At 34.3% G+C, this 13,225-nt stretch overlaps 1 protein-coding gene across 5 annotated transcripts in view; it reads right to left on the bottom strand.

The window, feature by feature from the left end:
- LOC115768097 overlaps positions 1 to 13,225 on the bottom strand; it is an 85,786-nt gene that overhangs the window by 19,341 nt on the left and 53,220 nt on the right. The window lies entirely within an intron of this gene.

Genomic DNA, 13,225 nt, shown 5'->3' with positions numbered 1-13,225 from the left:
ATTAGTAAGAGGCCAATGATCATCAAATTAAAAGCGCCCTATACAATTTTCAGTTTCTACCATTAGCGATTGACCACACCACGACGAAATCAACACAGCCGATGCCTGACCCTTGCGTATACTTAACGCCAATTAGACGTTAGCCATGCCTCGACTAAAACAAGCAGGAATACTAAATGTCACAAGAGACAGCAGGGGCGAGTGCGTGCCAATAAACCTAATGAGGTCGAGTTTGAGGGTTACACTAATACATTCAATTCAAGTAAAGAAACTTAGTACAAATTTTAAGGTATAGCGAAGGTCGATGTTGAAAATCTTAACAAAAGAAAACATTTCTGATGTGCTGTTTCCTTTCTGTTTTTTAACAACAATCCTAAAAAAAAAGATTAACGATTGGGTATTGCCAAAAATAAACAAGTAAGAGGTTCTAGTCGGGAGCTCTCGACTAGGGGATACCCTGAACCCTCTTCTTCCAACATCAAATGCATATATATATTATATTTTAAAAGCTATATGTCAAGTTTGGTGACTCTAGCTCTTATTATTTACCAAAATTGCCCAAAAAACAGGATATCGATATTGATTTTTATCGATTGCTTGGAAACGGAGTAAGTTATCGATTATCGGAAACAAACTCGATCTGCGCGGGAACTAGGAGCAAATACATCTACAATTTCAAGTCTCTAGCTCTTATAGGTTCTGAGATCGTTGCGTTCATACATACGGACGGACGGACGGACAGACAGACGGACATGGCTAGATCGACTCGGCTATTGATGCTGATCAAGAATAAATATACTTTATGGGGTCGGAGAAGTTTCCTTCTGCCTGTTAAATACATTTGGATTTTGCACAAATACAATATACCCTTATACTCATTTTTGATGTTCAGGTTCAGGGTATAAAAATAATAAAACATAACCATCCATCGTTTAAAAATAACTTTACTGACTAGAGAGGGTAGAGGGTTAATATTGAGAGATGAGTTTTTTAAGAAAAAGTTCATCCATTAAACGATTGTGAAAAAATCCTTTCTGTTGACCGAATATATTCTTTTCAGTCGTCAGACAAATTTAGATTGAATTTCTAAAATGCATCGAAAATTGTCTTCATTGTTTCGGTTGTATGTTATTTTTGTGCTTGTTGCTATGTTGCAATACACAAAAGTACAGAGACAGGCAGCGTTCGAAAAATAAGTTTCTCTCCCTAATTATGCCCTCATAAGCTCTAAGTAAACAATATTTCGGTGGTCTAGATATATGTACATATATTTTGCCGATCGCCGCGATACGACCATCTTCGTCATCCTCCAGGTATAACATAAAATCGAATTCAAGTTAAAATTTTATACAGCCTTAAAAATATAGATGCTATCTAACTGCTCAACGACGGCTTTTTTTTTTTGAAAACCAAATGGACATCGAACATCTACAGTCCTAGCACCGATGACATACAAAATATATGTTCTCTAATAATATTTGTGTTCAATCACGCCTTGACTACATGCTTATGATTGAGATAATGGTGGCGATTAATCGTATTTGTTTCGCACAAAGCTGTCACTCCATTTATCAAAGTTCCGTAGAATCTCAAAAAATTCCAGTGTTTTTGATATTTTGTTTGTTTGGACTAAGTTAAATATAATGTGAGTTGAGGCAATTAAAACTCGCACGTAGCGTCAAATAATTCTGCGCGAATTAAACAAAATAATTATTGACGCTTTATCAATGGAGACGCCACGGAAACGCGACATTAACTAAAAGATCAAGCGCAAAATTTTGTAAGATTGAAAGAATTTTTGATCGGCTACAGTTGCTAAAAGAGCGCAAGATTCGTATTCTCTCTCACGCAGTCTCTGTCTTTGTCTCTGTCCCTGTCTCTCGCCAGCTCATTTTCGCGCTCTGTTCGCACTTTTTGGCAAAATGCCCATTGGTGGCGCACTGTCAGACAAGTAGCAGCTAGCACTAAGTTCCGCTTCACAGGGTGACCCATGTGGGGGAAATTTATCCCTTACACATTTATTTAGCGAATTAGACTCTGAGGCGGAAAGGGTGTCACTTGTCAAGCTGCCAGATTGCACAAACAGCGTATGTTGGGAAAGGCCAGAAATGTTCTTTAAATCTATAATCTGTATTATGTTTCTAGAAATAATACAAGATTACACTTATTTAGAAAATTTGTAGTTGTTTATTAATTTATTTGGTAACATTTCTGTAATTGATATTATAATTCTAAACGCCGCGAGAAAGCTAAAATGAACCACATTCCCATACAAAATTGACCAAAGACAACGCCAGACAAAATTTTACGGAAAAATTTGTGCACGACAACATCAGCGACACGGTAGCTACAGCAGCGGGAAATAAGAAACGTGGCTGTCACAAACCCACGCACTGGGAGAGCATTGAACTCAGGGGACAAACAATAAATAATGCAAAAGCAGATTTGTAAGGAATAGTCAGGAATACTATAAGATACCTATTATTTAGCTCTGCAGTGGTAAACATAGAGGTATTCTTTAATATCTTCCCAGTTAAGGCTGGATCGAATCGAGTGCGTGACAAATAACAATACCCTCTATGAGGCAATAATAAGCATCTAAAAAGTAGCTGCCGCCATCTAGTGGCAACGGCAAACGGCGAAAGTTCTCAATTGGTTGCTGCGACAACTAAGCCCCTACCAAACGAAAGCTTTAGCACAGTTGGCGCTAAAAGCTCGGAAACCCCCAGATTCCACTTAGCCACTTTTACCATCACTCTCAAAATTAAAGCATTCCAACTTCATCGCGTTCGGTTCGAACTTGTCCCCCCACGCAGGATGAGATTTGACCGTGGGGTGGGAAAATACTACCTATGTCTATATTGATTCCAAATTCCAACACTTAGTTCTTTATTCGATGCATTTAAAACAGATATTTGAATAGAAGAGGAGATCAGGATGGAAAGATTTAAATTTTTCACAGGCGTTTATTTAATGGACATATTATATCTAAAATTTTTGGCACAAGACGTTCCATTCTTTTTTCTTTATTATTATATATTGAATTATTGTAGACTACAGTGGACCCTCGGTTAACGAACGCCCCGCATAGCGAACATTTTTTGGGAAAAACAGTTTCTACTAACGAACGAAGTTTCGCATAACAACCATCGAAAAAGGGGGAAACCTTAATTGCATGTAAAGTTTCTGTCTGTCTTTAGCAATGGCCGCATTCTGCAGACTTAACAGTTGCACAACAGTTACATAAGTTAAAATACAAAACTTAGTTTGCTACACGAACTGCTCTATCTACATGTTCAGATAGCAATCTAGCGAACAGTTTCTACGCTACTTTCTTTTTATACCCTGAACCCATTAAAAATGGGTATAAGGATATATTATATTGTATTTGTGCAAAATCCAAATGTATGTAACAGGCAGAAGGAAGCATCTCCGACCCCATAAAGTATACATATACTTGATAAGCACCAAAAGCCGAGTCGATCTAGCCATGTCCGTCTGTCTGTCTGTCCGTCTGTCCGTATGTATGAACGCAAGGATCTCAGAACATATAAGAGCTAGAGACTTGAAGTTGTAGATGTATTTGCTGAGTCACCAAACATGACATATAGCTTCTAAAATAGAATATATATATATACATATTTGATGTTGGAAGAAGAGGGTTCAGGGTATCCCCTAGTCGGGAGCTCCCGACTAGAACCTCTTACTTTTTTTAAATTGTTTGAATGCCAATTGATAGTTGGGATCCGTACAAATTCAAAAAGGTATAATATTTGAAAATCAGACGTTATTTACACGAGATATTAAAAAAAAAATTATCAAGAAAGTTTTCATTTTCGAACCGACCCCGATTTTGATAAAAAACGTGATGTAACCCCTTGCCATTTTGGTCGATTTGGGTCAAAATTTAGATTGTCATTCTTTTGATGCCAGTCGATAGAACTAATTCTTACGAGTCCAAAATGGTATAAAATTCCACAATCGGACATTATTTGGCCCAGATATTCCAAAAAATCATCAAGAAAGGTTGAATTTACAAACGAATCGTTTTTGGGTCCACAACATTTTTTAACCCACCGATTTTTAATTTGTTGGAATGACAATTGATAGTAGGGATCCTTGCAAATTCAAAAAGGTATAATATTTGAAAATCAGACGTTATTTACCCGAGATATTGAAAAAAAATCATTAAAAAAGTTTTGATTTTCGAACCGACCCCGATTTTGATAAAAAAAAAGTGATGTAACCCCTTGCCATTTTGGTCGATTTGGGTCAAAATTTAGATTGTCATTCTTTTGATGCCAGTCGATAGAACTAATTCTTACGAGTCCAAAATGGTATAAAATTCCACAATCGGACATTATTTGGCCCAGATATTCCAAAAAATCATCAAGAAAGGTTAAATTTACAAACGAATCGTTTTTGGGTCCACAACATTTTTTAACCCACGGATTTTTAATTTGTTGGAATGACAATTGATAGTAGGGATCCGTACAAATACAAAAAGGTATAATATTTAAAAATCAGACGTTATTTACCCGAAATATTCAACAAAAATCATCAAAAAAGTTTTGATTTTCGAACCGACCCCGATTTTGATAAAAAACGTGATGTAACCCCTTGCCATTTTGGTCGATTTGGGTCAAAATTTAGGTTGTCATTCTTTTGATGCCAGTCGATAGAACTGATTCTTACGAGTCCAAAATGGTATAAAATTCCACAATCGGACATTATTTGGCCCAGATATTCCAAAAAATCATCAAGAATGGTTGACTTTACAAACGAATCGTTTTTGGGTCCACAACATTTTTTAACCCACCGATTTTTAATTTGTTTGAATGCCAATTGATAGTAGGGATCCTTGCAAGTTCAAAAAGGTATAATATTTGAAAATCATACGTTATTTACCCGAGATATTCAAAAAAAATCATCAAAAAAGTTTTGATTTTCGAACCGACCCCGATTTTGATAAAAAACGTGATGTAACCCCTTGCCATTTTGGTCGATTTGGGTCAAAATTTAGATTGTCATTCTTTTGATGCCAGTCGATAGAACTAATTCTTACGAGTCCAAAATGGTATAAAATTCCACAATCGGACATTATTTGGCCCAGATATTCCAAAAAATCATCAAGAAAGGTTGAATTTACAAACGAATCGTTTTTGGGTCCACAACATTTTTTAACCCACCGATTTTTAATTTGTTGGAATGACAATTGATAGTAGGGATCCGTACAAATTCTAAAAGGTTTAAAATTTGAAAACCAGACGTTATTTACCCGAGATATTTAACAAAAATCATGAAAAAAGTTTTGATTTTCGAACCGACCCCGATTTTGATAAAAAACGTGATGTAACCCCTTGCCATTTTGGTCGATTTGGGTCAAAATTTAGATTGTCATTCTTTTGATGCCAGTCGATAGAACTGATTCTTACGAGTCCAAAATGGTATAAAATTCCACAATCGGACATTATTTGGCACAGATATTCCAAAAAATCATCAAGAATGGTTGACTTTACAAACGAATCGTTATTTGGGTCCACAACATTTTTTAACATACCGATTTTTAATTTGTTTGAATGCCAATTGATAGTAGGGATCCTTGCAAATTCAAAAAGGTATAATATTTGAAAATCAGACGTTATTTACCCGAGATATTCAACAAAAATCATTAAAAAAGTTTTGATTTTCGAACCGACCCCGATTTTGATAAAAAACGTGATGTAACCCCTTGCCATTTTGGTCGATTTGGGTCAAAATTTAGATTGTCATTCTTTTGATGCCAGTCGATAGAACTGATTCTTACGAGTCCAAAATGGTATAAAATTCCAAAATAGGACATTATTTGGCTAAGATATTCCAAAAAATCATCAAGAAAGGTTGACTTTACAAACGAATCGTTTTTGGGTCCACAACATTTTTTAACCCACCGATTTTTAATTTGTTTGAATGCCAATTGATAGTAGGGATCCTTGCAAGTTCAAAAAGGTATAATATTTGAAAATCAGACGTTATTTACCCGAGATATTCAAAAAATCATCAAAAAAGTTTTGATTTTCGAACCGACCCCGATTTTGATAAAAAACGTGATGTAAGCCCTTGCCATTTTGGTCGATTTGGGTCAAAATTTAGATTGTCATTCTTTTGATACCAGTCGATAGAACTGATTCTTACGAGTCCAAAATGGTATAAGATTCCAAAATAGGACATTATCTGGCCCAGATATTCCAAAAAATCATCAAGAAAGGTTGAATTTACAAACGAATCGTTTTTGGGTCCACAACATTTTTTAACCCACCGATTTTTAATTTGTTTGAATGCCAATTGATAGTAGGGATCCGTACAAATACAAAAAGGTATAATATTTAAAAATCAGACGTTATTTACCCGAGATATTCAACAAAAATCATGAAAAAAGTTTTGATTTTCGAACCGACCCCGATTTTGATAAAAAACGTGATGTAACCCCTTGCCATTTTGGTCGATTTGGGTCAAAATTTAGATTGTCATTCTTTTGATGCCAGTCGATAGAACTGATTCTTACGAGTCCAAAATGGTATAAAATTCCAAAATAGGACATTATTTGGCTAAGATATTCCAAAAAATCATCAAGAAAGGTTGACTTTACAAACGAATCGTTTTTGGGTCCACAACATTTTTTAACCCACCGATTTTTAATTTGTTTGAATGCCAATTGATAGTAGGGATCCTTGCAAGTTCAAAAAGGTATAATATTTGAAAATCAGACGTTATTTACCCGAGATATTCAAAAAATCATCAAAAAAGTTTTGATTTTCGAACCGACCCCGATTTTGATAAAAAACGTGATGTAAGCCCTTGCCATTTTGGTCGATTTGGGTCAAAATTTAGATTGTCATTCTTTTGATACCAGTCGATAGAACTGATTCTTACGAGTCCAAAATGGTATAAGATTCCAAAATAGGACATTATCTGGCCCAGATATTCCAAAAAATCATCAAGAAAGGTTGACTTTACAAACGAATCGTTTTTGGGTCCACAACATTTTTTAACCCACGGATTTTTAATTTGTTGGAATGACAATTGATAGTAGGGATCCGTACAAATACAAAAAGGTATAATATTTGAAAATCAGACTTTATTTACCCGAGATATTTAAAAAAAATCATCAAAAAAGTTTTGATTTTCGAACCGACCCCGATTTTGATAAAAAACGTGATGTAACCCCTTGCCATTTTGGTCGATTTGGGTCAAAATTTAGATTGTCATTCTTTTGATGCCAGTCGATAGAACTGATTCTTACGAGTCCAAAATGGTATAAAATTCCAAAATAGGACATTATCTGGCCCAGATATTCCAAAAAATCATCAAGAATGGTTGACTTTACAAACGAATCGTTTTTGGGTCCACAACATTTTTTAACCCACCGATTTTTAATTTGTTTGAATGCCAATTGATAGTAGGGATCCTTGCAAGTTCAAAAAGGTATAATATTTGAAAATCAGACGTTATTTACCCGAGATATTCAACAAAAATCATGAAAAAAGTTTTGATTTTCGAACCGACCCCGATTTTGATAAAAAACGTGATGTAACCCCTTGCCATTTTGGTCGATTTGGGTCAAAATTTAGATTGACATTCTTTTGATGCCAGTCGATAGAACTAATTCCTACGAGTCCAAAATGGTATAAAATTCCACAATCGGACATTATTTGGCCAAGATATTCCAAAAAATCATCAAGAAAGGTTGACTTTACAAACGAATCGTTTTTGGGTCCACAACATTTTTTAACCCACGGATTTTTAATTTGTTGGAATGACAATTGATAGTAGGGATCCGTACAAATACAAAAAGGTATAATATTTGAAAATCAGACGTTATTTACCCGAGATATTTAAAAAAAATCATGAAAAAAGTTTTGATTTTCGAACCGACCCCGATTTTGATAAAAAACGTGATGTAACCCCTTGCCATTTTGGTCGATTTGGGTCAAAATTTAGATTGACATTCTTTTGATGCCAGTCGATAGAACTAATTCCTACGAGTCCAAAATGGTATAAAATTCCACAATCGGACATTATTTGGCCAAGATATTCCAAAAAATCATCAAGAAAGGTTGACTTTACAAACGAATCGTTTTTGGGTCCACAACATTTTTTAACCCACGGATTTTTAATTTGTTGGAATGACAATTGATAGTAGGGATCCGTACAAATACAAAAAGGTATAATATTTGAAAATCAGACGTTATTTACCCGAGATATTTAAAAAAAATCATCAAAAAAGTTTTGATTTTCGAACCGACCCCGATTTTGATAAAAAACGTGATGTAACCCCTTGCCATTTTGGTCGATTTGGGTCAAAATTTAGATTGTCATTCTTTTGATGCCAGTCGATAGAACTGATTCTTACGAGTCCAAAATGGTATAAAATTCCAAAATAGGACATTATCTGGCCCAGATATTCCAAAAAATCATCAAGAATGGTTGACTTTACAAACGAATCGTTTTTGGGTCCACAACATTTTTTAACCCACCGATTTTTAATTTGTTTGAATGCCAATTGATAGTAGGGATCCTTGCAAGTTCAAAAAGGTATAATATTTGAAAATCAGACGTTATTTACCCGAGATATTCAACAAAAATCATTAAAAAAGTTTTGATTTTCGAACCGACCCCGATTTTGATAAAAAACGTGATGTAACCCCTTGCCATTTTGGTCGATTTGGGTCAAAATTTAGATTGTCATTCTTTTGATGCCATTCGATAGAACTGATTCTTACGAGTCCAAAATGGTATAAAATTCCACAATCGGACATTATTTGGCCAAGATATTCCAAAAAATCATCAAGAAAGCTTAAATTTACAAACGAATCGTTTTTGGGTCCACAGCATTTTTTAACCCACGGATTTTTAATTTGTTGGAATGACAATTGATAGTAGGGATCCGTACAAATACAAAAAGGTATAATATTTGAAAATCAGACGTTATTTACCCGAGATATTTAAAAAAAATCATTAAAAAAGTTTTGATTTTCGAACCGACCCCGATTTTGATAAAAAACGTGATGTAAGCCCTTGCCATTTTGGTCGATTTGGGTCAAAATTTAGATTGTCATTCTTTTGATACCAGTCGATAGAACTGATTCTTACGAGTCCAAAATGGTATAAAATTCCACAATCAGACATTATTTGGCCAAGATATTCCAAAAAATCATCAAGAAAGGTTGACTTTACAAACGAATCGTTTTTGGGTCCACAACATTTTTTAACCCACCGATTTTTAATTTGTTTGAATGCCAATTGATAGTAGGGATCCGTACAAATACAAAAAGGTATAATATTTAAAAATCAGACGTTATTTACCCGAGATATTCAACAAAAATCATGAAAAAAGTTTTGATTTTCGAACCGACCCCGATTTTGATAAAAAACGTGATGTAACCCCTTGCCATTTTGGTCGATTTGGGTCAAAATTTAGATTGACATTCTTTTGATGCCAGTCGATAGAACTAATTCCTACGAGTCCAAAATGGTATAAAATTCCACAATCGGACATTATTTGGCCAAGATATTCCAAAAAATCATCAAGAAAGGTTGACTTTACAAACGAATCGTTTTTGGGTCCACAACATTTTTTAACCCACGGATTTTTAATTTGTTGGAATGACAATTGATAGTAGGGATCCGTACAAATACAAAAAGGTATAATATTTGAAAATCAGACGTTATTTACCCGAGATATTTAAAAAAAATCATCAAAAAAGTTTTGATTTTCGAACCGACCCCGATTTTGATAAAAAACGTGATGTAACCCCTTGCCATTTTGGTCGATTTGGGTCAAAATTTAGATTGTCATTCTTTTGATGCCAGTCGATAGAACTGATTCTTACGAGTCCAAAATGGTATAAAATTCCAAAATAGGACATTATCTGGCCCAGATATTCCAAAAAATCATCAAGAATGGTTGACTTTACAAACGAATCGTTTTTGGGTCCACAACATTTTTTAACCCACCGATTTTTAATTTGTTTGAATGCCAATTGATAGTAGGGATCCTTGCAAGTTCAAAAAGGTATAATATTTGAAAATCAGACGTTATTTACCCGAGATATTCAACAAAAATCATTAAAAAAGTTTTGATTTTCGAACCGACCCCGATTTTGATAAAAAACGTGATGTAACCCCTTGCCATTTTGGTCGATTTGGGTCAAAATTTAGATTGTCATTCTTTTGATGCCAGTCGATAGAACTGATTCTTACGAGTCCAAAATGGTATAAAATTCCACAATCGGACATTATTTGGCCAAGATATTCCAAAAAATCATCAAGAAAGGTTAAATTTACAAACGAATCGTTTTTGGGTCCACAGCATTTTTTAACCCACGGATTTTTAATTTGTTGGAATGACAATTGATAGTAGGGATCCGTACAAATACAAAAAGGTATAATATTTGAAAATCAGACGTTATTTACCCGAGATATTTAAAAAAAATCATTAAAAAAGTTTTGATTTTCGAACCGACCCCGATTTTGATAAAAAACGTGATGTAACCCCTTGCCATTTTGGTCGATTTGGGTCAAAATTTAGATTGTCATTCTTTTGATGCCAGTCGATAGAACTGATTCTTACGAGTCCAAAATGGTATAAAATTCCAAAATAGGACATTATCTGGCCCAGATATTCCAAAAAATCATCAAGAATGGTTGACTTTACAAACGAATCGTTTTTGGGTCCACAACATTTTTTAACCCACCGATTTTTAATTTGTTTGAATGCCAATTGATAGTAGGGATCCTTGCAAGTTCAAAAAGGTATAATATTTGAAAATCAGACGTTATTTACCCGAGATATTCAAAAAAATCATCAAAAAAGTTTTGATTTTCGAACCGACCCCGATTTTGATAAAAAACGTGATGTAAGCCCTTGCCATTTTGGTCGATTTGGGTCAAAATTTAGATTGTCATTCTTTTGATACCAGTCGATAGAACTGATTCTTACGAGTCCAAAATGGTATAAGATTCCAAAATAGGACATTATCTGGCCCAGATATTCCAAAAAATCATCAAGAAAGGTTGAATTTACAAACGAATCGTTTTTGGGTCCACAACATTTTTTAACCCACCGATTTCTAATTTGTTGGAATGACAATTGATAGTAGGGATCCATACAAATTCAAAAAGGTTTAAAATTTGAAAATCAGACGTTATTTACCCGAGATATTCAACAAAAATCATGAAAAAAGTTTTGATTTTCGAACCGACCCCGATTTTGATAAAAAACGTGATGTAACCCCTTGCCATTTTGGTCGATTTGGGTCAAAATTTAGATTGTCATTCTTTTGATGCCAGTCGATAGAACTGATTCTTACGAGTCCAAAATGGTATAAAATTCCACAATCGGACATTATTTGGCCCAGATATTCCAAAAAATCATCAAGAATGGTTGACTTTACAAACGAATCGTTTTTGGGTCCACAACATTTTTTAACCCACCGATTTTTAATTTGTTTGAATGCCAATTGATAGTAGGGATCCGTACAAATTCAAAAAGGTTTAAAATTTGAAAATCAGACGTTATTTACCCGAGATATTCAACAAAAATCATGAAAAAAGTTTTGATTTTCGAACCGACCCCGATTTTGATAAAAAACGTGATGTAACCCCTTGCCATTTTGGTCGATTTGGGTCAAAATTTAGATTGTCATTCTTTTGATGCCAGTCGATAGAACTGATTCTTACGAGTCCAAAATGGTATAAGATTCCAAAATAGGACATTATCTGGCCCAGATATTCCAAAAAATCATCAAGAAAGGTTGAATTTACAAACGAATCGTTTTTGGGTCCACAACATTTTTTAACCCACCGATTTCTAATTTGTTGGAATGACAATTGATAGTAGGGATCCATACAAATTCAAAAAGGTTTAAAATTTGAAAATCAGACGTTATTTACCCGAGATATTCAACAAAAATCATGAAAAAAGTTTTGATTTTCGAACCGACCCCGATTTTGATAAAAAACGTGATGTAACCCCTTGCCATTTTGGTCGATTTGGGTCAAAATTTAGATTGTCTATTTTTTGATGCCAGTCGATAGTACTGATTCTTACGAGTCCAAAATGGTATAAAATTTCACAATTGGACATTATTTGGCCGAGATATTCCAAAAAATCATCAAGAATGGTTGACTTTACAAACGAATCGTTTTTGGGTCCACAACATTTTTGTAACCCATCGATTTTTAATTTGTTTGAATGCCAATTGATAGTAGGGATTCGTACAAATTCAAAAAGGTTTAATATTTAAAAATCAGACGTTATTTACCCGAGATATTCAAAAAAAATCATGAAAAAAATTTTGATTTTCGAACCGACCCCGATTTTGATAAAAAACGTGATGTAACCCCTTGCCATTTTGGTCGATTTGGGTCAAAATTTAGATTGTCTATTTTTTGATGCCAGTCGATAGAACTGATTCTTACGAGTCCAAAATGGTATAAAATTTCACAATTGGACATTATTTGGCCGAGATATTCCAAAAAATCATCAAGAAAGGTTGACTTTACAAACGAATCGTTTTTGGGTCCACACCTTTTTGTAACCCATCGATTTTTAACTTGTTTGAATGCCAATTGATAGTAGGGATTCGTACAAATTCAAAAAGGTTTAATATTTAAAAATCAGACGTTATTTACCCGAGATATTCAACAAAAATCATGAAAAAAGGTTTGATTTTCGAACCGACCCCGATTTTGATAAAAAACGTGATGTAACCCCTTGCCATTTTGGTCGATTTGGGTCAAAATTTAGATTTCTATTCTTTTGATGCCAGTCGATAGAACTGATTCCTACGAGTCCAAAATGGTATAAAATTCACAATTGGACATTATTTGGCCAAGATATTCCAAAAAATCATCAAGAAAGGTTGACTTTACAAACGAATCGTTTTTGGGTCCACAACATTTTTGTAACCCATCGATTTTTAATTTGTTGGATGCCAATTGATAGTAGGGATTCGTACAAATTCAAAAAGGTATAATATTTAAAAACAGACGTTATTTACCCGAGATATTAAAAAAAATCATCAAAAAAGGTTTGATTTTCGAACCGACCCCGATTTTGATCAAAAAACGTGATGTAACCCCTTGCCATTTTGGTCGATTTGGGTCAAAATTTAGATTCTCTATTTTTTGATGCCAGTCGATAGTACTGATCCTTACGAGTCCAAAATGGTATAAAATTTCA

Source organism: Drosophila novamexicana, unplaced genomic scaffold (assembly GCF_003285875.2).
Source record: "Drosophila novamexicana strain 15010-1031.04,08,12 unplaced genomic scaffold, DnovRS2.1 tig00001624-arrow-arrow-pilon, whole genome shotgun sequence".
Taxonomy (NCBI): Eukaryota; Metazoa; Arthropoda; class Insecta; order Diptera; family Drosophilidae; genus Drosophila; species Drosophila novamexicana.
The sequence above is the reverse complement of the archived record's forward strand: the minus strand, read 5'-3'. Positions and strand labels throughout refer to the sequence as shown.